The sequence below is a fragment of the Amblyomma mixtum genome, chromosome 3 (assembly GCF_055824585.1).
Source record: "Amblyomma mixtum isolate Tamu chromosome 3, ASM5582458v1, whole genome shotgun sequence".
NCBI classification, from domain to species: domain Eukaryota; kingdom Metazoa; phylum Arthropoda; class Arachnida; order Ixodida; family Ixodidae; genus Amblyomma; species Amblyomma mixtum.
In genome coordinates this window covers 272,658,323-272,680,925 of record NC_143014.1, presented here as the reverse complement: position 1 = coordinate 272,680,925, position 22,603 = coordinate 272,658,323, and the positions used below count along the sequence as shown (strand labels likewise).

General features: G+C 55.4%; 1 protein-coding gene across 7 annotated transcripts in view; it reads left to right on the top strand.

The window, feature by feature from the left end:
- The window catches only part of LOC149354866 (rap guanine nucleotide exchange factor 6-like), a 602,352-nt gene that overhangs the window by 499,027 nt on the left and 80,722 nt on the right, over positions 1-22,603 (top strand). The gene's annotated exons all lie outside the window — the stretch shown is intronic.

The window sequence follows — 22,603 nt, the reverse complement described above, 5'->3', positions numbered from 1 at the left end:
TCCGCGTCCCATAGGGTAGGCTCGCTCATCGCAGTCCGAGACGTTTGCATCGGCGACCGTTTTTGCCTGCTCGCGGTCCGTCATGGCTGCCGCCTTTAGCACGAAGGGGCGCATATATTCCTCCCGCTAGCGCAGCTATTGGCGCGCGAGCATATGGCACGAAATTTCCCCCGCGTGGCATGTCCTGCTACGTAAAACCTGTACCGTTTACTTATGGCGTACTTCAGTCAACGGTCTGGAGCACGCTTTCTTGCACCGCGAACCCAAAAGCGTGCTTCACTGGGCGATTTGGATTCAGATCTTGTGCTCTTATTGGCCGAGAGGTGTTTTGTGCTCCTTCGCGGATTCGGGGCTCTTCTCCGGATCGCCTCTTGGAATACGCCATTAGCGTGGTGCCTGTCCGTTTCTTTGTTAATCTACCGTCCCAGTCTAGGTCCGTCGACCGACCGATACGGTGCTCGTCGTTGGTGTACCCACGGCGTCGGACGACGCGTCTCCCGGAGAGCTGCAGAACGGCGAGGAAATGATAGCAATAAAGCCCCATCGAAACCGGTGGCTGTGTGTGCTTTGTCGGGACGGCGCGCAGCGGACTGGGAAAAGCGGCGCGTTTATCGTCTCGCGCTCCAGTTGCTGCGCTCTGGTCTAGTTCAGCGACCGCCGCCGCCGCGGAGCCCTTTTGTGCGCCCGCCTGGCCTTGCGCGCACAAAGCTACCGCGGAGGACGCGCAGGCACGCGGATCTGGCCGGGGAGGCGCGCACACTGTCATTCCCGCGATCTGGAATAACGGCGCGGAGAAAAACGCTCGCGTGCGACGGAGGGGGCGAAACTCGGCTGGGGAAGGATACAGAAGCCGCGAGGCGAAGATCGCGCCTAGCACGGACCAGCACGTCGCCCGAAGCCATCGTCCTTCCTGCAGCGCGCACTGGTCTTGCCTGCTTGGCAGCCTGCCTTCGCGGCGGTCGTCGCTTTTTATCTCTCCGCCGCCGAAGGTCGCTTCCATGCAGGTGGGCTCACCAGAGTTCCTGGTTGGGCCGTGTAGACGAACCCGAGCCTGCGCCTAGTGTCTCCTGGTCGCCTACGTCGCTGCTGCGCGAACGCTGCGGTACTTGGCTTTGAAATCGCGGTTTTCGCTCCCGTGCTTCCGTGGATCGAAGACAGTATAGAAAAGCGAGCCAGCGAATTCGCTTCCCCAGACACGAATAGGCTCGGTGACGAGTGTTTTATCACAGCGCAAACCCACTTGCGCGGAAGCCCTGACTCTGCTCACTCCCTGGCCGCTTCGTGACTGCACCTCAGGGCTGCAACTCGCGGAAGCGCGTCTATCTCGCAATACTTTCGAGTTCCGCGAACGAGCGCAGCTCTGTGCGGCCTGGTCTTCGCGCGATTTCTGTTCTGGGGCGTATGCGTATAGCTTCCTGGCACCGTCGTTCCGAGCTCGCTGGTTGGTAGCCACCGAGCGCAGCTCGCATTGCTCAGCGGTGCGCCTGGTTTTCGAGCTGTGTTTCCTGCCGCCGACGTCGGTCGCAGCGAAAAGCTCATTCGAGGTCGCCGCGAGCTCCTCCTCTCCCGCGCGGTGCCGATGATCGGGCACGGTCGTCCGCGTGTCTTTCGCAACCCGACCGGCCGGCCCGATGGATTGCGTGCCTGCCCGCGGGCGGCCGAGCGTCCTGCATCCTCGCGTGCGCCGCTCTTCTCCGGGCCGCCGCGTCGTTCCCGCTGGCCACGAAGCGCTCCTCTCGGTGGCCCGAATGTCGCCGCTTTGCAGCCCCGCTCGCAGTTGTGAGCAGCTCAGCGGCTGAACGTGTACGAAGGCTCGGGTTGCAGTATGCGCACATTTCTCTTTTTCTTTTTTGCCATCGCTACAAACACGTACGCACCAGAAATGCAGCGGTTGCGGTCACTTGTAGAGTCGAACCCGGATATTTTGAATTAATGGATATATCGAACATACAGATTATCCTCTTGCAAATCCCGCGTGAGAGGATAGGAAAGTTGCTCAATATATCGAGCGCCAATTTAGGCGGTCATTCGATATGTCGAACGGCGCTCCACACTCCTGAAAGGTGGCGCTTCTCCTAACGGCGCTCTTCGATAACTTATCGCGCGCGGAGACGGGTCAGCTGCGTGCGCGGCTTTGGGCACCTCTGGAAGTGCTAGCGCTGTGAAGGACAAGGTGAATGAACATGGGGTGTGTTTGAGGGTGACCTTCGGTCTCCTGTGCTCAATTTCTCCGCCACACCACCGTCATGCGCTGTAGCCGACCTGAACCTAGCGGCGACACTTGCGTGGCGTGCTTCGCTCGCTTCCGCTGCCGAAGACGTTGCGGAAACCAACTGTACCTTAATTTTAATCAGCGATTATCATTTCTATAGCATAGTGGTAACAGGATTATAGATCTTAGATAGTCAGGGGCTAGTTCCGAGGCACCGTCCCCTGTGGCTTCGATGCGAAGCATGCTAGGCCTAGCAACGGGCGGTGCGCTGACAGCACGTCGGCGGACGACAAGTCGCGTCAAGAAGCGCGTTATTAGCGTGGTTGCAATGTATTCTTGCTTGTAGGTTACAGATAAGCGTATCTGTTGCCATTTTTTATATTTCGAATTATTAATGTATCGAACTATCTCGCGATTACTATGAGGTTCGATGTAGCCGAGTTCGACTGTATTCGCCCTAGTGGAAAGGTGCTCAGCGGGCTGAGGGCTTTTCGAAGTCGCTGACGACTTAATCGTTAGCTGCGAACGTGGTTTTTATAGAGACAGCGATGATTCGACGGAATGACAATTTTCTCGTGAAAAAAGAAAAGGGCCGTGCTATAGCTGTTCTGCTAGTCTAAAGCATGCCAGACCTGGCTCGTGAAAGCAGTGTGCAAGTTGTAAATTCTCGGACGCTATATACCTAGCGGCTCAGGCACAGCTTTCTGGCGGCGTTCATGCGCGCAATTCATCCCGAGCTTTCTGTGGCTGCATTGTGTGCGGCTTGTCCGTCGGCGGTTGCGCCGCAGTTTGCTCTCGCCCTGGCTTCCATGCAGTTGGCCGTCAGTGTGTATATGTAAGCGAGCTAGGCGCGCACAGCCTCGGGGCCTCCAGTGCCCCTCACCGCTGTGCAGTCCCCTCCACGTCGTATGGGAATCGTCGCTGCTGGCGTCGTCGCGTTGATTGCATCAAGGTGCGTCCGTCGACCGGTGACGCACCGCCTGCCCCGCGTCCTTAATCTGCGCTGCTGGTCTCGCCGTGTGCGTGCGACCTCCAGGAGCGAAAGGCGAGGAAAGTGAGAGACGTCACGAAGATGTCCGACGAAGACGAGTAAAAAAGAAGGCCGACAGCAATCTCTCCGTGCAGAGCCTTGCGTGCCCCCGATGTAGGTTTTCAGCGACCATACTGCCATTCGTTCCACGTAGTACGTGTTTCTTCGGTGACTGATGACGTAACTGCGCTGTCGCAGGGGCATCGTATACGGTCCGCGTCTTCGATAACGTTCTTCTGCTCAGGCTATATATCCTCTTCACTGTGGCGGGTGTTAATAGCATGCGTTTGTCGCGATATATATATATATATAAAGGAGAGTTTGGTTTTCATGCTCGCTTACATCACTGGGAAGTTTAGTATTTAACTCTGTTCCCTTTTTTTTCTGTTTGGTATCGTATCTGCTGTTTTATAAATTATACAGATTTGAACACGTTCTGATGACCGTCACCACGCAGTTTGACTCTCTGTGCAGCGAAGCCGTATACCTATAGCCACTGTTCAGTGAGAGGGGCACGTTGGTCTACCCCAACCGTGTTTCGGCACCCGCTGTCGCCCTGGAGCTTAGACCAAGGTTGGCGCTCTTTCAACGCTCGCCGTTCCGTAACCTCGCCCGCGAGTGTCGCCGCTGTTCTCGCCTAGCACCGCCGTGCGTCGCGCGTGTCAGCCGCTTCCTCCGTTGAGGCCCATCGGCCTCGAACGTCGTTTCATTTCCTGGCGTGTGGGCGCCAGCGTGCGGTCTCGCACGCACATTTTGTGCTGCGTGGACCGCCGTGCGCAGTAGCGTGGCTCTACACTGTAAACAAGACACAACCGCAGTGGGAGTTTAAATGGACGAGGTCGCAATTTAAACTTGCCATTTACTCCGTCAATACGGCGCGAAAATAAGGAAATTGCACTGTTTTGCTCCCTTCTCCGATCGATGGAGCGGAATGGATGCTCCCATCTGTAACTCCCATTCCGAAATGGAGGTTTGTCTAAACATTTCCCAAATTGAAAAATTAAAAACTCCATTTTCGGCCATCCGCGCAGCTGCCCAGCATCTCGTCTGCTTGTGGCCATGTCGCATGATAATAGAGAGTTTTAGCTGAGCGTTTTTACGGCCAGCGGCGCTGAGCGACCCAGCGGATACACCAGCGGAGCGTCGAGCGAGAAAAGACTTTAGCTCGGCGGGTCCGCAACCCGCCCGAGCGGAAAAGATCGGCGCGCTCTGTTGCGCCATCTCGTGGTCAGAATTGGAGCTAGCGTAATAAGAATACGCGTCGCGCTTGTTTTTATTATGCTATAACTGCGGAATAAATGTAATTTTCTTTTGTTTTCTCTATATTAGTTTAAAATAGGGGTGTTTTGGATGCAGTAGAGGAATATTTGTGTTAGAAAAAATGTTTGCGACTGCGACGCTACGAAAATGAAGCCAAGTGCTAACCGCCAGGTCAGTTGTTCTTTCGCGCGCTTTTTTAGTTGCTTCTGCTCTGCTTATATCCGTTTCCAAGATGCCGAAAAGCATATACATAGCTTGCACCGACGTCACATCCGGTGGCCGTTGGTTGCGAGTCGGCCATGCTGCCGAACCACCGCCAGACCGCCTCTAGCTTTCCGCTGCCTATGTTAGCTCGCAACGTGTCGATTCTCGTCCATCATTAGATTCGGTATGGTTTTGTGTGCCACCCTTGGCTGCTACGATCGTAGCGACTGCTCCAGGTGAAAGAAGAAGCCATTTAACACGAACTTCATCTGCATTGTGTCGTCGACTAAATGTTTACGAAAACGTGGGAAGCAATGACTACACTCTTGAATGTTGCTGTTTTGATTGACGCCATCGAATTTGTCTGAACACAAACCCAGACTGGGTCCCGTGTCGCTGCATCTTAGCTAGAGAACTAGGCAAGCCGGCTCGCATTAAGCGCGACGATTTGGAACCCGTCAACCCAAATTTACTTGTGCGCGGACTGCACTTTGTGACAAGTAAGAGGCTTGTGTCGTCGACTAAATGTTTACGAAAACGTGGGAAGCAATGACTACACTCTTGAATGTTGCTGTTTTGATTGACGCCATCGAATTTGTCTGAACACAAACCCAGACTGGGTCCCGTGTCGCTGCATCTTAGCTAGAGCACTAGGCAAGCCGGCTCAGATCGCCACGACCGTAGCGAGCAATGACGGCAGAGAAAGCGGCGTGCCGAGGCCAAGCTTCTCGTCTCGTTGCTTGCGCATCGCAGACAGGCTTCTCACCCACCTGCTGTAGAAATCATTGTGTGCCTCCATTGATTCGAAGGCTTTCATTGCTTCCAACTTCCCAAAGCTGGCAAGAGTACACGACATCCCCCGTGGGCCACTTCAAGGAACACATCAACGCCCGTCTTCGCGTCGACTCCCGGTTGCAGCGTGTGCGGATCTGTATCATCGCAAATTTTCACTTTGTCTGCGTAGCGTACGCGCGCCGATCGAATAAATTCAGACTAGTAGCCTGCACTGAATGGTTCATTCCTCTGTGGAGTAGGCATCGCGCCTGAAAGATAAGAAAATAATCCAAAATGTCCGAGGAGTGGCCAGGCACCGCAGGGCGGACGGGCGGGGACGGCCGAATGGTTCGGCAGCATGGCCGCAAGCGCTTGATGGGGGCGGAAGTGACGACACGTGCAACCTATGTATTGCAAGATCCGCTACTCCTGTCGAGACTTAAATGGTCCGAGATAGAAGATCGCCGCGGTCGTAACCGACGAAACAGCGTTGCCAGCGGTCGTGCTGGCGGCCGCCATCTTGAATACCCATACACGCCCGCGCGCGCTTACGCACGCTCGCGCGCTCCGCTGAGGAAGGCCTCCCAGCGGGGCGCCGTAAACGCGCTCGCCGCCCCAGCGCACTGCGCATGCGCAGTGGCGTCCGCGCTCGTCCGCTCCGCTCCGCTGGCCGTAAAAACGCTCAGCTAAAACTCTCTAATGGCAGTTACCACCTTAACCATCGTCGCTGGCGTGCAGCCCTTTTCCGTTACTTCATGGGAGCCTGCCGTTATGCAAGGTGTCGGATTGTCACCGTTTTACGCAACAGTAAGGAACATTAAACTGTTCCTCTGAAGACTCCAGCGGTCTCTCACGATACCCGATCTTCCTTTGTACGGGTCGCCATCGCGCAATGGCTCCCGCTTTGGCCTCATTCTCGCTGCTTTTTTTCGCCGGGGTTCGCGCAGTGTGTGGCAGTCGACTGCAACGTATAGTGCATCGACTTGGAACTGCGATGGGACCCAGTTTCAACGCCGAGCCCTTAATAACGGTTTTATGGCTGCATTCTTCCTCAGTCATACTATAAAGAAACCAAGCAGCAAAGACCCGATGATGAAAGCAAAAATTTTCATTACGAATCACTTCCGGTTTCGTTCTCTTTTTCAACTTATTGTGCGTTGGTTTCCTAGTGAACTGTAGCGTCGTGTATGCCCATAAAAACTGCAGTGGAGTACCGTTTCAGCCATGAACTTCTGAGGTTACATGCTTCACCCACGATAGTAGGCAACCAAACGAGCCTGCAATGCACGCGCAGACGGCTCCTGCCGCCACCGCCCTTGCAGACGGCAAAAAACGCGTGACACAGGGTCATGTGAGAGCAGCACAGTCGCCCAAACTGGTTCGCTGGCTGCCCGTTTCTAACGCTGTCACGGCTGTAGGAATGCGCCTATAATGAAGTTGCATAGACATTGCCCCATGTTTGTGTTCAATTTCTGTGTAAAGTAGAAATTTCACTCTTTAAATATCTTCCTTATATAGGGTAGTAAATAAGATACTTCATACAGATGAAGTAAATGAAAGCGCCCTATGGGCGTGCTCTCGAGGACAAGCCATTTACTCCCATCTGAGCTTATTTTTGCTAATAGTGATTGGGCGCGTCGCTTCTGGGGCAGCTCGGCCCACAAATGCGGCTGCGCGCAGGAGACGGAAGAACGCCGGCGTGCTTCCTCGGCGTTTATTTTCCGCCTTTTCTGCGTCGCCGAGCGATTGCGCTCTGGTCACTGCTGCCGAGCGCGCTCGCCGAGACACGAAACAGGCTCCGCCGAAGCGGACGCCGCCGCCGCCGGCCGTTTTCGAATGGGAGCGATGTTGTTCTCCGTCTCTATCCTGGCCGCTTTTGTCGGCGACGTGGCCTGTCCTTCGTCCCGCGGGATTCGTTCGAGGAGCTTTGCTTTGTTGCTCGCTCTTCTTCGTCTCCCTTTGTTGCGTTGCGCTTGGTAGTAATAGCCGGGCATCTCTGCTGACCTTGGATCCCGTTATCCGTCCGCTCACGTCGTCCCAGCTGCAGCCGACAAAGCAATTGCGCGCCGTGCTCTCGCGTCGCCCAGTGTTCTGTCAAAGGCGCTTGACGTGGCTCCGGGGGGCTTGCGCGCTCTCTGGCGCTGACCGGGGGGCGTTTCGCTGGCTTCTGCCGGGCCCCTGTTTTTGTCAGCTGTAATAGCGACCCCTTGCGGCGGTCCCGTTTTCTCTCCCTGTTTCGCCGAAACAAGGTTAGCTGTGTGTGCACTGTATGGCGTTTCTTTCTTTCTTCTTCCCGTCTCATTCGCTGTCTAGCGCAACCGGCATACGAAGGGGACACTGATTGGCGTGTTCCTCCTTGAAAGCGGCCGTTATGCTGCTGGTCAGAGGAGTCGCGGTCGCCGCGATGGCTGTGCAAACATGAGCCGAGACTCGGAGGGAGATGTACCGGGACGACAGAAAGGCCGAGGAGGTTTCGTACTTGTCACAGTACGACCAGATCGCTTCGTGGCCATCCCGCGTCGGCAGACCGAGAGAATGCATCGATCGCTGAAAACGTTGGCGTTGCGCTACCACGACATTCTTACTGCTTTTTTTCTTCCCCCTCCTTGTTTAGCTGCCCATTCACGTCAGACTGTTTCGCAAACGCCTCGGCGATGAATTCAGGTGGCTGGCGCTGTTGCGTCACTAGCGGACCCTTTCAGCATTCTGTACTGCGTCATTCCAATGTAAGGCCGCTGCCACTATAGTGCGGCACGGCTGTGGAGCTGCGCTGTGCTAGAGGGCGCATGCAATGGCCGCTGCAATGAATAGATTGCGAGCGAATGCGCTTGCGGTCGCATGCATTCATGTGCTTGTAGGGGGAACTGCAGGCTGTAGAAGTTTGCCGCTCTGGTCTGCTCCTTTCCGCTACTTTTGGGTACATTTCTCGCTGGTTGTTATGTGGTGGCGGCGCCCAAGGTAGACGAGGAGTTTGAGGAGGTCGTTGCTGTAAAGTTGCTTTGGTGGCCGGCCGCCTCGGACCAGCTCGCGGCCTGCCATCTTCGAGCGACTGGTGACATTCTGGCTTGATCGTGCCGTGACATAATGCAGCGCCGCGACGTCATGACGTTGCTCTTTTCCACCCAAGTTTTGCGTGCAATCAGCGCTCGCCGAAGCGAAAGAAGATTCGATGGGAGCGTCCTGAAGCACCGTCTGCAAGTTTCCGAAACGGAGGCTGCCGGAGCTTGTCGCAATGTTTGAGCATGCTTCGAGATCATATGCTGACGCGGGCAGTGTCTGTCGCATTTTTCTCTGTCGCGTACTGTGTACCGTTGTGTGCATACGACACTACCAGCACTAGGCTGCCTTCGGGATGCGATCGGACGATGCGCCGACTGTCCAAATGGGTCACGCAGGCGAGCTCCGCTTCTCAGGACCTCCCGCGGTTGTTGGCGGCGGCCCGTGAGGCTGCGTGCGCGCTTTAATTGCCGAGTCGTGATTAGGCGCGGCGGTCCGCTTGGCTCACGCCGGCTGCTTGATCACGCTCCTAGGGACAGTAAATGGGCCCGCACTGGTCCCTCGCGCTCTCCTGCTTTTCGGCCGCGTGTGCCCATCTAGACTGCCGCTACATGCACTTCCGCAGAGAGGTAGTACTACAGCGGCGGGCGCACAAAACGACGCCTTGTCGCAGTTGCTAGGTCATGAAGGCAGCTCTTGCTCGAAAGTGAGTCTTGGCAGACTGAGAAGCCAGGTTAGCAGGACTGCGTTACGTGGAAAACCAGTAGGTGCTGTTGGATATCGCATTTTTTTTTTCTATTACGCTGCTGGTAAGTGCTGTACACACATTCGAAGCCTAGTGGCCAATCTTACAGCTCGTGCCTACGAATTCAAAAAAAAAAAAAGCTACCGAGGGCACTTAAGGCTGCTTACCTCCTTTGAATGCGAAAGTATTTGCCTCAGGGTGAGCTCTGTTGCGAGGTTCATTAAGAATTCCTTCCTTTCTAATCACACGCCTACTAATTAGCATACAGTCGTAAGAAAATGCATAGATTCACTTTTATTCGCCAAGAAGCAACGCGGTTTTTGTGGCCTATGGGTCGCCTGCTCGCCTCGAAGAAATTTGTTATGTTTCTTTGCTGTAACGTCATTATCTTATGGTCTACTGCTGACGTCATGCGAGAGCATGGTCACACACTGACGAATATCGTGCCATGGTCGGCGACGGACGCAAGCTTTTGTGCTAAGGGGACATGTATCACTTTCGCTTTTTTAAAAGAAAAAAAAAAGGGTCACCTGAGATGTGGCCGAAGGCTGTTATGATACCGCTGGGTTTGGTTTTGCCACGCTCCTGGACTTTGCGGGCGTTCCTAGGAAAGGAAAGCGAAATAGAAGCCCGAGAGGAACCGACACTGTATTTCCGCGGTGCATCCGCTCCTTGCCCCTAGTGAATGCGGCCTCCGAATGCTGTAGGAACGCGCTCGCTTGCGGATGGGTCCTCCCCGAGTTCGCTCCGCCAGTTCCGAGAGGGCGTCGGCGGTGGCAGCCCTTCCGCGGCGGTGCAGCTGACACTCGCGGTTCGCGCATTTAATTGTCCCACTATGCGCGCGCTGTCACTTTGCCGTTCGCTTGGCGCGCGGTGCAACGAACTCGCTCCGCGGCTCATTAGCCCGCGCGGGGATTTGTTTATTGGCGTCGCGAACCGCCTCGCAGCGTCGTCGTCGCGCCAGTCGCCTCTGGTATCGGGCCCCCGAGCGGACCTCTGTTATTCTCCCGCGTCTGCGCCGTTTCCGGATCGAGCTTTGTGTGCGCGGGCCCCTCTGGGGAGCATGGCGCCGCTGGGACGCGGCGACCGAAGACGGCTTGTATGCACGCAATCCGGGCGGCTTCCAACCGCCCATGCGTCTTCAGCCGTGTCTATACCGTTGCATTTGGAGAGCATCCTTACAGAGTTGATTTAACGGATTCGTTTACGGCTCCTACAGCTGGTGAGCGAAACCGTAGGACAGTCCAGAGCTGACGCAAGGAGGCCTGTCCGCCTGTAAGAAAACGACGAGAATAAATGTCGAGGTATGCAGTCTACGGCGCCCGTATACTGCATACCTCCGTATAGTACTGGATCGCGCATGTAATTGTGAATCAGCGCCAGGTAGCGCACATTCGGCAGTGCCGGTTGGCGGCACGCCCTGTGCTTTTCGCCCTGTTGTGCAATCCTTTACGGTATGCGACGGTTTTCGCTCTGTAAATTCGATCGCGGCTGCCCTGGCCGTGGGTGTTTCGACCAAGTCTCGACTGCTCCTCTGCGCACTCTCGTCGGCGGCGCGTTGCGGTGTGCAGATCTGTCGGTCTTCCCTGAACCTTCTGCGGTGTGTGCCTGCCACGCGAAGAAGCCGCGAAATAAGGCCGGGTGGGGCGTGAGTGGGAGCGAATGACAATGAGGTTTGGGAGTAATCGGGTGGCGCGGTCACTTGGCCCCTCCCAAACTTTTCTCCTTTCTTCGTCGCCGCTTCTTCGCGCACGTGACCCGAATGGTTCGCGATCTGCGCTAGACGCCACTGTCCTCCAGAGTGACCACAATGCGACCGTGCCACCGAGGCGGCGGTGGACCAGCTGTGGGGGCGCACAGAAAGGAAAAAAAAATGGGGGGGGGGGGGGGAAGGGGCGTCGCAAGTTTTACTGTGCATACCTATCGCAGCTTCGGCCGAATTGGTCACTGCATTGTGCCCACGCGTCCCATCGGAATGCAGTCGTGCTTCCTCCCTTGCCTTGCTCGAATCCTTTGCGCGTAGTACCCCTTGCCGCAGCTGCCCTCTCCTCGCGAGTCGTTCCTCCACTTTTTTTTATTATTATCTACTGTTCTTTCCTCAAAACACCTCTCTGCCCTTCCCCTGTTTTCTTTGTTTCACTGTTCTTGGATGTTCGTTGATTGAGGGGGCATCTGCCTTTTTTTGCGCTTTTGGCTCCCCCCGTTTTTGTGGTCCGCCGGCGCCTTTTCCCCTTCGGTATGCCACGCGTGGTCGCCGGCTGATGGCGGATGTATGCGGCGGCCTCCGCCAGAAAGCCGGTGCGTCGTGAGGTGAAACCAAACTGGCCTCCAAATGCGCGCGCTGGCTCGGCCCGCAGCAGTGGCGCGGGGGCCGGAAGTCGAGTGCACGCACGATGCCTGCCGCACCGGGATTGTTTCGCCAGTGAGGAGGGGGGCATAGGCGGAGCAGCACGCTTTGTGCCAGATTGGATTGGAACGCTCCTTTCGCTCTGCCTTTATTCCTTCTTGAGTATTTCTCTCTCTCTCTTTGCGTGACGCGGTAAACAGAACTTTCTTCTCTTGGTTGCGGACCAGGCTCCGTCGTGAATGGCCAGTCGTTGTTGCGCAATGCACCGTCCGTATTCCGCAAAGCCTCTTCTCGAGAGGAGAGCGAACAACGAAAAAAAAAAAAAAAAATGGGAGGAGAATTTGTTTATTCAGCCCGCGCTTTCGCTGGCGTTTGTTGTGACTTTCACTTTCGTCGATTGTGATTGTTCGCAGAGCGTGTCTTTTTATTTGGGCTTACTTAAGAAGTAGCACGCATGTGGCCTATACGCGCGATTTTTCTACGCGCCAGCGCACAAAACTGTCAGGCCGTGCGAGCAGCGCCAAAACCCGGTCAGAAAGTAGCGAGAGACAGGAAGTACCGGCAAGCCTATCGGGTTTATTACCTCGAGTGCTGTGGCTTCGTTGCGGCGCTAGTTTTGACGTAAAAACAAACTTGAACCGTAGCACTGAGGAGTCATTGGCCTGTGGACGATAACTCGGTTCGGCAGCCGCTTTGCGTCGTCTCTTATGTCGTATTCGAATCTGCGACCTGGAGCAAATTTTCTTGCTCCGTGAAGCCGTAGCGTGTGTTTCAGCGGGCGATTTGAATTCAGATCCTAAGTTCTGATTCGACCGTGACGGTATTGTCTTCAGACTCCCTAAACATCGCGCTCTTTCGCGAATTAGGAGAGCTGCTTCGGATCGCCGATCGAAGTACGCCATCAGTGTTAACTTCCTTGCGGGTGACAAGCTTGAAACCAGCCTTCTTCCGGTGACTATAATTCACTCGTGGGCGGGAAAAAGAACGCGTAAGAGAGCGCGGCATCTGTAGCTCGCAAACGCACGTTGAACTGCCGTGCTGCGAGTCGGCGGTTTCCTCGCAGCACACTCCGGGCCGCGCCGAGGTGTCGCCAGTTCCGTCCGTGTACCTGTAGCGGCGTACGATCCTGCGGCGGGAATGCAGTTTTCTTCGTCGGGCTGGGCGCGGCCCCTTAAACACGACAAGCAGGTGTCGGCACGGAGGAAGGAAACGCATGACGTGCGCGGGTTAACAAATACCGCAAAGGTAGGGTAAAGAGAAGACAAAACACGGAGGAGGAAATCGACGTCACCAGAAAGAAGAAGAAAAAAAAGTGAGCGCGCGGTCGTCGCGAAGGTCGACAGGCGCCGCGAACGGGTTGACCGAGGGAAGGCGAGGAGGTCTCCCTCACCTGCACGCGCGACCGAAGAAGAAAAGGCGGCGGTGGAATATAACGGCCCCGCCGTTTATCGTTCCCCGGCACCAAGGAGACGCTGCCTGTTCCCCCCGCCTACTACTACCGCTGCTCCTTTTCCAAGGCCCCTGCGCGTTCTGTAATAACTCGGACGCCCCGTGCTGTGCCCCGGCAGTTGTATTGTCGCCTCCCCCCCCGTATCGCATGTGCGCGGCTATCTGGCGACTTCGCGCTCATTAGCGCACCACACGTGGAGGAGACGCACAATTGGGGGGAAATGCGGGCCAAGGCGAATTCGCTTAAAAACGGAGAAAGGTCAAGAGTATTCTGGGCTCATGTTTGACTGTCGCCACCTCTCCCGCCACCCATTTTTATTTTGTGCCTGCCGTACGAGCGCCCCAGTAGTGATCCGTTTCCACCGTATGGTTCGAAATAAGTCGCGAGACGAGGCATACTGGTTAGCCCGAACGAACCCTTAGATGGGACTAGTAAAATAGTAGCGATAACCCAAGTGATGAGCAGGCGGCGTGCCGTGAGCGTTCCGCGTTGGGATTTCCTGACCTTAACGAATTTTAGAATAGGGGGAGCTATACTGAACGTTGGCTTTACAGCCATCATTCGGGTGGTGAAACCGAAACGGCATGAGGCAGTAATTATAGTTTTAATGTTGTTTAGCAGTCGCAGGCAAATACTACTGTGATCTATGTATACTCATCATTGAAAACACGAAAACACGCAACCGAAAATTTGGCCTCGACACCTTTAAGCTGCACGAATGCTGCTCTGAGACCAAGATCCACAGCTTTCACGCTGCAATTTTAAGACCGATTACCGTCAAAGTTCCCATCCTGCCTAAGGATCATTCATGGGATAATTCGCGTTAAAACGCAGTTTGTACGTATGGAGAACGATGGAAGAAAAAGCTTTCTACTTTGGACTGGCGTGTTGAATATTACAGAACTTGAAAAAACATATCCAAGTTGCGATCGAAAAACGCGCTTTTCTGTGTGCGTGCGTGTGCGCGCGAGGCGCGCGGAGTCCTTGAGGAACATAAATCTTCAGGTCGATAGAACGCACTTCCATTTTTAGCCACGGGCTTTCTGTTGCCGTGTCGTGTAATCTTGTGCGACTTGCCACAGCCACCGTCGGACTCAGAGCTGCCGAGTAGCAAAACAGCAGATTTGGAAGGGATTCGTCTCACTTGGTCAATGATTTCGGCGTTCATACACTGGACAGGGACGAGGTCATGAAGCTTTAGATGGCCCTAAAGGAATAACTTCTTCGGTCGCACTTTCAGGCAGCTTGCCGGCAGCGCTACGTGCTCGACGTTCCAAAAATAGCTGCCCTTTTCCTTCGACACAACCGTACTGTGGTTATAGCTTTCTGCTGTTCCCTTAAAATTGTTTTAAACTGTTGCGCCTCTCCGACGACTATATCGCCTGCGCTATGCGAGTTATTTTGTCTGGTTCGTGCTTCAGATTTCAGCCGCGGGATGTTTGATTCGCTTTCGGTCTGGAGCCTTTAGTTGGCTTGCACATATGTTTGTATGGTTTTACGAAAAACCACGTTGCCCTTACCTCTCCTTTCCTTTTTTTTTTACTTTGTACGAGAAAAACTGAAGTACAGCATTGCGCAAACAGAACCCCGCCCTCAAGAGTTGGCATTAATTGCTCTCCTGTTCGATGAAAGATGTTCGAATCACTTACGGGCTTAAATAGCCGCAGAGAAGCCAAGCATATTATGGCGCCATGCATGCCTGTACTTCTACTGCTGTAAATTGTCAGGAGCAGATAGACTTCAGCGCTGGCACTGCCGGCCGACGTCACTGGCGTCGTCACGTGAATGCGTGACGTTCTTATCCACCGCGTTGCCTACTCGGATGCTTGGCAGGCTCAGGCCAGTCACCCCCATCTATCTCCGTTCGTTTGCTCGTGCCAGAAATACGGGCCAGACTGATCGGACGGATTCGTTGCGGGGTCGAAGGTCCCGAGTGCCTCGCGGCGTCGGGAACGGGTTTGCTCTTCTCTCCCAGCGGTCACGAAATGTGTGCCGACGTGTGGCCCCACCGGTGAGGTAGAGCCACCCTAGTTGGAGTGGCTTTGCAAGCCAGGGACCCGTTGTGTCAGCTGCCTCCATCGTTTCGATCTGTGCAGCATTTAAAAGTTGAACCCGGACACGCCCCATAGTATGAACCGCTTTGTCTTCGGGACTAGATGGTCAGGTCTGCGGATCGGCTGAGGCAGTGAAAAAAAAAAAAAAGAAAAAAAAAGTATTAATCAGAGGGCTCGTTCTATGAAGTCTGCGTATTAGCGTTTCCTTTGGCGGTGGGGGAAAGGGGGGGGGGGGGGGGGGGGGGGGTTGGTAACCGTTTGCTGTGCTCGGATTTGCCGTCCTTTTTGTGCCCCCTTTCAGAGTACGCGAACTCGAACTGCAATGAAATTTCCTCCCTTGTTTCTGTTGCAGCAGTCACCGGCGTGCAGTATTGCGGCAATCGCGTCGCCAGATATGCTTAGCAGATAAACAGCCATATATCGGTCTGCGGATATGGGGTATTGGTAATGAACGTGCGACATCGAATGGGCATTGCTGTCTAATGAGAAGGTTTTGGCGTTGCATTCTGGGCTAGCTTTGTTGGGCTGTCGGAGAACAGCTGATACCTACGAACGGTCTGTCTCTCTCGCTCAAGTCTCACCTTATTTGCATTTGCATTTGCTTTATCCCCCCCCCCCCTTTTTTTTTTAATCTACGTATTAAATGCGTATACTGAGCCCCGTATGGCAGGCGTAGCATATAAATTGGATCCCTTTTCAATGAAAGGCGTCCTCTCCGTTCTGCGCTTTTTAAGCGCCGGCTGGGACGCTGCAGGCAGCGGGGAAATGAAATGCGTGGCAGGAGGCAGTGAGGCCCACCATCAAAACAGGCGCTGAAGGGCCGCCGCGCCCTTGGCGACCTCGCGGCGCTAGAGGGCGCCAGAAAGGAGGTGACGAGACAGTCAGCGCCAGAGACGATCCACATGTGTGTCAGGCTTGAGGTCAGGGTGAACGACACGAGGTCATAGTCTTAATTCATCTGGTTCGCTGAAGATGACAGCTTAGCGCTCATGTTCACGCGAACCAGACGTCACGGAAAGGTGACACAAAGATGCGGGCTGCGCTGGTTGAAAACTCGAGTTTGCGGAAAAGTAAGCAGATGGGGGGTGTTTTATAAATAGGAATCCACTATAGGCCACTCGCACGTACTACCACGGGCAGTTCATTTCTTTGCCTGTGAAAGGCTGGCGCAGTGCGCTATTCCCGTAAGTATGTGGGGCCATAAATTGGAGTTTGAAAGCAAGGGTTAGTTAGAGGTGATTTTAAAAGGGATTTTCAGAGTCCTGTTCTGCGAAACATTTCGCGTATCTTGGAACTTTATAATTGAAAAACGGCAGTGGGTAACGTGCCGAGATGCAGTGCACAATGTGCTGGTTTGATAACTGCGCTTTTCCTTTTGAACCTTGCGTCCAAACTCCAGGCCCGAAGTAATTTCCAAAAGTGGCTGCGTCCTTAGATTAATGGTATTCGGCCACAGCCTTCTTAGTGCGTGGATTCTCGGCATTCTTTTGAGCACTGTGCGATGAAAATCGCGCTCCGCCCCTGCTAATGCGCGACTTGGAGGCGCGCTCGCCGCCGAGGCGACAGCGGCGGCGACGCCGCCTGTCTCTCCTCGGCTGCTCTCTGGGGGGGCCTCACGTGCCTTCTTTCTTGGGCCTGCCTCGCTTTTCGGTTTGCTGTGCCGGCGGGGGGCTCTATATTTTGTCCCCGTAACCTTCGCGCGCTTACGCCTCGCCTGCTCTCTTCTGCGCGCGTGGCTTCGTGGTCGTCGGGCGTTTGTCCCGCATTCCCGCCGTCTGTGCGCGAATACGTCACCCTGCTTCTCCCCCTTCGCTCGCTGCTTCTGCAGCTGCGTGTATGTGGTCATTCTCTGGTGCATTGCCGCCCTCCTCCTTGTTTCGACTTCGGTAGCCGCCGCAAGGCGTAGGAACTCCCTTTCTCTCCATCCAGCTCGTGCCGGCGCGTAATCACCCTTGTTATAGCGCGCGAAATGGAGCCAGTTCGTTTGGGCGCGTGATTACTGGGCGCCCAGAGAAAATTGATGCACTGCCATGCATCGGAACTCTGCTCGTGGTTGCTTGCGTAATTCTTATTTTGCGCTCGTATAACAGCAAATAGCAGTTTGCCTCGCTCAGGGCCCCTTATATATGTAGACAAGGGCGCTCCTTTGTCTGGAGCTCTTGTTTTCGCTTGTACTATTGACTTGGTATTCGCAACGAGCTTCGTTACGGGATGTGCATCTCATCAGGACGGGAGATCGCTGCCCAAGTGAGGGGTGCCCTTCGGTAATGAGAGGCAATTTCTTGGCAGCGTTTCAACGAAGTCCGCCTCTGGGTACCGGCATGGATGTGAAATCGCCATATGCGCCAGCGAACGTTATTGGCCAGTTTTGGGGGAGTAATACCGGCCTTGAGTAGGCCGAAGGGAGAACATTGGCGGAAAAGTCGCCGGCCGAAGTCGAGCGAAGCAGTGGGCACTTTTGAAAATTTATAAGCTGGCGACACGGAGGTCAAGCAAAGGCGCTCACGCGCGCACCTTGCATGGCCATACGGGCTCAGCGAGGCAGAGAGCTTCGCAATCGGAGAGCTTCTTGTACTGTTCAACAAAAGCAGTTTTTTGGCACTTTCTCTGCGGTCTGCGTCGTCTGCTCCTGGAAAACCGCAGACGATGCGTGCTTGGTCCTTACCGTACTTCATACCGGATAGGGTCAAACGTTGTTACACTCCCAGTGGCCACATCTTACGGCGGAAGGGATCGATGGGCGTGCGACAGAGCGAGCGATGATGGCGCCCTGTAAGTGGCCGAACCAGCCGGCGCGGAAGCGCGTCTGGGCCGCCGCGGCACCTGCTTCCTCGTTCCCCTTCCCCGGGCGCCAGCGGTCTTGTTGCTGATTAATGGGTGAGGTTACCACTCTCGTGTATAATACACGCCGGCGAACGAGCCGCGCGGTTCGCCTCGCGAATGTCCGATGAGGCACGCTGGCTGGCCCGTCCGACGCACACAGAGGAGTGAACGAGGCGGCTTCGTGCCTGCTCCCTTGCCGAGTTCCGTGCATCACTGCGGAATCGAGCCCCGGGTGCGTGGTGAAACGGCCTGCTAGAGGCTCTGCTGGTGTGGACGCCGGTGCGTGTTTACAACTGGCGTCATCGGCAATGGGTGCAGTGACAACGGCCGCACTCAGCGAGACACAGGTCCGAGCGCTTAAAATGGCACCGAGCGGTGCTCTGTCTTCGGCGCGGCCCCCGCGGTGCATGGAACTTCCGGGGCGCGAGAGTATCGACGCGCTCCCAGCAGTCGGGCTAAGTGCCCGGCAGCGCCGTCCGCGCTTGCCCTCGAGGCTGCGTGCTCGCCGGAGACGTCGTTGCTTATTAATCCGCTATCAATAATAATAAAAAGGAGAAGCCGGCGGGCTTCTGAGAGAATTCGTGCCTGCTGCCGTTCTTCGGTTTCGTGACCCGTGCGATGTCTGGCGCAAGTCATGTCTTTCTTCCCCCCCGCGCGAACGCGATCTTCGCTTGCCCGACGTACAGTATTTGCGGTGCTTCTCGTTCAGCTACCTCTGGCTGTTATCATCCGTCTGCCGGCTCGTTCGCGTCTTGACGAGGCGCGCACTTCGGCAGTGGTGATCGGATTAAGTGAGACCGTTTGCAGAAGCGCCATCCGTGGGGCTTTGGAAGCTGTTTGTAGGCTGCGTGAAGGCAGTGGACTGAGCTGTTTGCTACTGGAAGCATTTCATCGAATGATCTCAGCCACTCTCATGATGCACATGTTGGACGGTTCCTTACCCTGTGTTACTCGTCTGCTGCTCGTTGGTGATTGGATTCCTCTTCTGTCCACTCCTCGTGCGTCGATCGCGGGTGCAGGCTTGTGTAGCTGCCGGGGCGCCCACGTGCTCAGCATGAAGATATCGGAGCTGACTTCATGAAGCGCTGGTTAAACGCAGACGGTGGTTAATTGCCACGCATTTAGCAGCCAGTAAAAGCTGCAGTGTCCTCCCACGTTTGGTGCTATGCACCGAGGCGCATTGAACTACGTTGCGCAAACTGCATTACGATCACCGCCTGCCTGGTGGCATTTAGTACGGGTGTGCATTATACGCGCACGAAAAAAGAAAATAAAGGGTCTAGGTGGATGATTCATTTGGCCGGCTACTTAAAAGACTGTTCATTCTCGATGTTCTCTAGTTCGACCCGACTGGACGTGATGGTCACGGGCGTTGTCGTGACTTGGGATTTGGCAACCGGCAGAGGGAGGCCCGAGGGCGTCAGAGCGGCCGTGTGCCAGGACGAGAACGAGGTCTGCGGGCAGAGGGGATTCGGCGCCGCCACCGTGTCAAAACTGCCCCGGAAACATGCTCGAACTGTGTCCTGCCGCAGCTGCTGCTCTCCGTTCCCCGCTTGACGCGTGCGTTTTGTCTTGCCGAGTTATTTTTAATGTCTCTCCTTTCTCACCACGCCCTCCCCACCAGCCCATTTTCGCTGGCATTTTGTTCGTCCAGATGAGGCTGAGCAGCCGCTCTTCGGTCGCGCCAGCCGTACGGCGGCTGGCGCGTACTCAACGAGTGTGGAAAGGAGGTGGGGGACCGGGTCGTTTGGTGCGGCGTTTCCCTTTGAGGGCAGCGCCGCTTCTTTCGCTCCTCCGCCAAGAGCTGCAAGGTGCCTGCTGCCTCTCCCCTCCTCCTGCTGCCTCGGCGCCGTTTCGGCGGCGGTGGTCCCGCCGTGCACGGTGTGCAACCCGGCTGCTTCGCGGTGGCTGGGATGTCCCCCCCATCCCCCCTCTTTTTTTTTTTTTTGAGTTCTGGTGCTGTGCCAGTGGGGGAAAACTGCTTATCGGCGATTAACTTCTTGAACTCATCGAGCGCACTTCTTATCACACGTCTACAGCGATCTCAACCAGTTAGATTTATGGCTATTTTCACTGGTCTGTTTGGAGCGGTGTGATGAATCCGCACCAGGATGACCGAATTTGCCACAGAGCGACCCAATCCTAATCGACCAGCGAAACGCGAGCATGCTCCGGCAGGGATGCCTATGGAACCTCTCATGCGAATAATAAATGTTTTCTACTCTCATGCGCAACCGGTTCCGGAAGTTGGGCCTGGCGTCCGTCTGCACATTTTCGCTGGACGATGACTAGCGATGGTGGCAGTTCAGTCGTATCCTGCACTTAGCTTGTGAGGCGGGCGGCATTGTCATTCCCAGTGGTCAACGACAACCAGGGCTGAACACCGGGCATGAGTACATGGCCTCCGTATGTGTCATTGGCATGTGTGCATACCGCTTTGTCTGAATAGTCCCCCCTCCCTCTCTCTTTTGAAGAGTGTCCCATAAATCCGCCCCTGGCCACCGTCCTCTTGTTTGACAAGCACATCCGACGACCGGCGTGATAACGAACGGGTCAAGGGTGCGTAGCGTGTACACTGCAGAGCTGATCGTGCGAGAAGACCGTTTCCACCGTCTATCTTTCTCTTGTGCATGCACCTATTCTGTAAATTGTAGGCACCGTGCTTTGTGCGACTTCCCACGAACTGCCCTGGGTGGCGGACCAAGAAACTCCCACGCGCAGTGAACAGACATTGTAACAGAATTTGCCGATCCTAAAATTGTTACGGCATTTTCTGTAGAGCGAAGTCTACAGGCCTGCAGCTTCTTAGCCTTCATTTTGCTTTTCTTCAGGGATCACCTGGACATCATGGGTTACTGATCCCTCTATTTGCGCGGCCGTGTATGTAGCGTGTACCTGAAATACATGGGCATGTACCATCAGCCAGAAACGAAACGCACCGCCGCGGTGGCTCAGTGGTTACGGCGCTCGGCTGCTGACCTGAAAGAAGCGGGTTCTATCCCGGCCGCGGAGGTCTTATTTTGATGGAGGCGAAATTCTAGAGGCCCGTGTGCTGTGCGATGTGAGTGCAGGTTAAAGAACCCCAGGTAGTAGAAACTTCCGGAGCCCTTCACTACGGCATTCACTTGAGAGAGCCTTTCACTAGAGACCCCCCCCCCACCTTGCCAGACACGTTTAGCCATGACACTCGTTGGCCAAACTGGACTTGCGGCATTAAAAATCAATTTTTTCATCTTCGTGATGCATAGAGTGCGCTTCTAAAGGGATGGTTTTCTATTGCTCAGCTCGAACCTGGATTGTTGTGCAGGGAAAGTGCCGTCGCGGACGGAAAGGTGAGCCAAAAAGTGTGGCGTACGAGCGCCAGAATGCATTTTTGCATTAAAAACCTTAAGAGAAGGTGCACGTCACACTCTTGCGGCGCGATCGAGCGCGATTTTACGATAGCTTACACTCGGAAAACAGCGTCCTCGTCTCGTCCATCTCATTGTGAGCCGTATCAAGTTCGCCTGGCTGTTTTATTTGTTTATTTATTTTTCGCTCACGATTCCGGACTGGGCATTGTGCCACGGCGAGATAGCGGTGTTTGTCGCGGCCTCTCGGCGCTCTCCAAACATCTCCCTCGCGCGCTTGTGCATGCAGCGCGCGTAATCCTTCGCGCGAAAGCCTAATTATTCGTGCGGCTGGCGACTGTTCCAAAACCTGAGCCGCTGCATTGAAAATGCTCGGCTCTGTGATGTCCGTCGTGTAATTCGCAATCGACTATCGGCGGCTGTATAGCTTCCGGCGAGTGCGTCTCGTCGCGAGGGCTACACCTTGCCGCTCTCATTCCGCGTTATAAAAGAAGCGTTTCTGCCTCGGCCGCGTTTTCTTCCTTGCTTGCTTTCCTTCGTGCTGTCGGAATGGCAGCCGTCCCCTGTTCGTTTCCCGCAGCGTTTCTGGGTACTCAGCCGCCCTGCTTTCCGCTGTCGTGCGGAATCCTTATTGTGGACACGTGACATCGACGTCAGTGCTTTGTTGTTGCGATGGAAAGTTCCGCTGGTTTTCTACGTGCGTCTTTGGATTTTAAGCTACCACTCTGGCAACGGCTCTAAGCGCAAAAAGAAAATAAAGCAAGTAAGTGATTGTAAAGCGGTTGACTGCGCGCAGGCTGTGATAGGAGAGCACCCGCTCAGCCCGACACCTGTTCGGGCTGAATGCCATCGTATGCCTCGTGCTCCCCGCGGTCACCTGGGCATTCGCGCGGGATGTTTAGCGTGTGCGCGCCCTTTAGGCCCATCGATTGCCGCCGCAGAGTAGCCGGGGAGAAGTTTGGAAGCGCGGGGTGGCGGCCTTTTCTTCTTCGGGCGAATTCCAGCGCGCGTGGTCGCCGCCCTTGGGCGACTCCTTTTCTGTCGCTTCGATTCGGGGCGGCCCGGGAAGTGACGCGCGCGCCGGAGAATCGAGGTCACGCTGCGTACGCTCCCGCGGGCGAGCGAGGACGTGACGTTGGCCGTCACCTCCATCGCTGGGACGGAGGCGGCCGAACCCATCCGTTCCCAGCTAATGGGGCGCCGCCGTCTTTCTCACTGGCTGCGACCGGGCGGCCAGGGGAGCACTGCCGTCCGTGGGAAGCGGCGCATCCGTCCCCGGGCGCGCGCACGGTGGCTGGGGGACGGCGGGTCGGTTTTCTTCCGCGCGGTGACGGGATGGCGAGGCCCCGCGAAACAA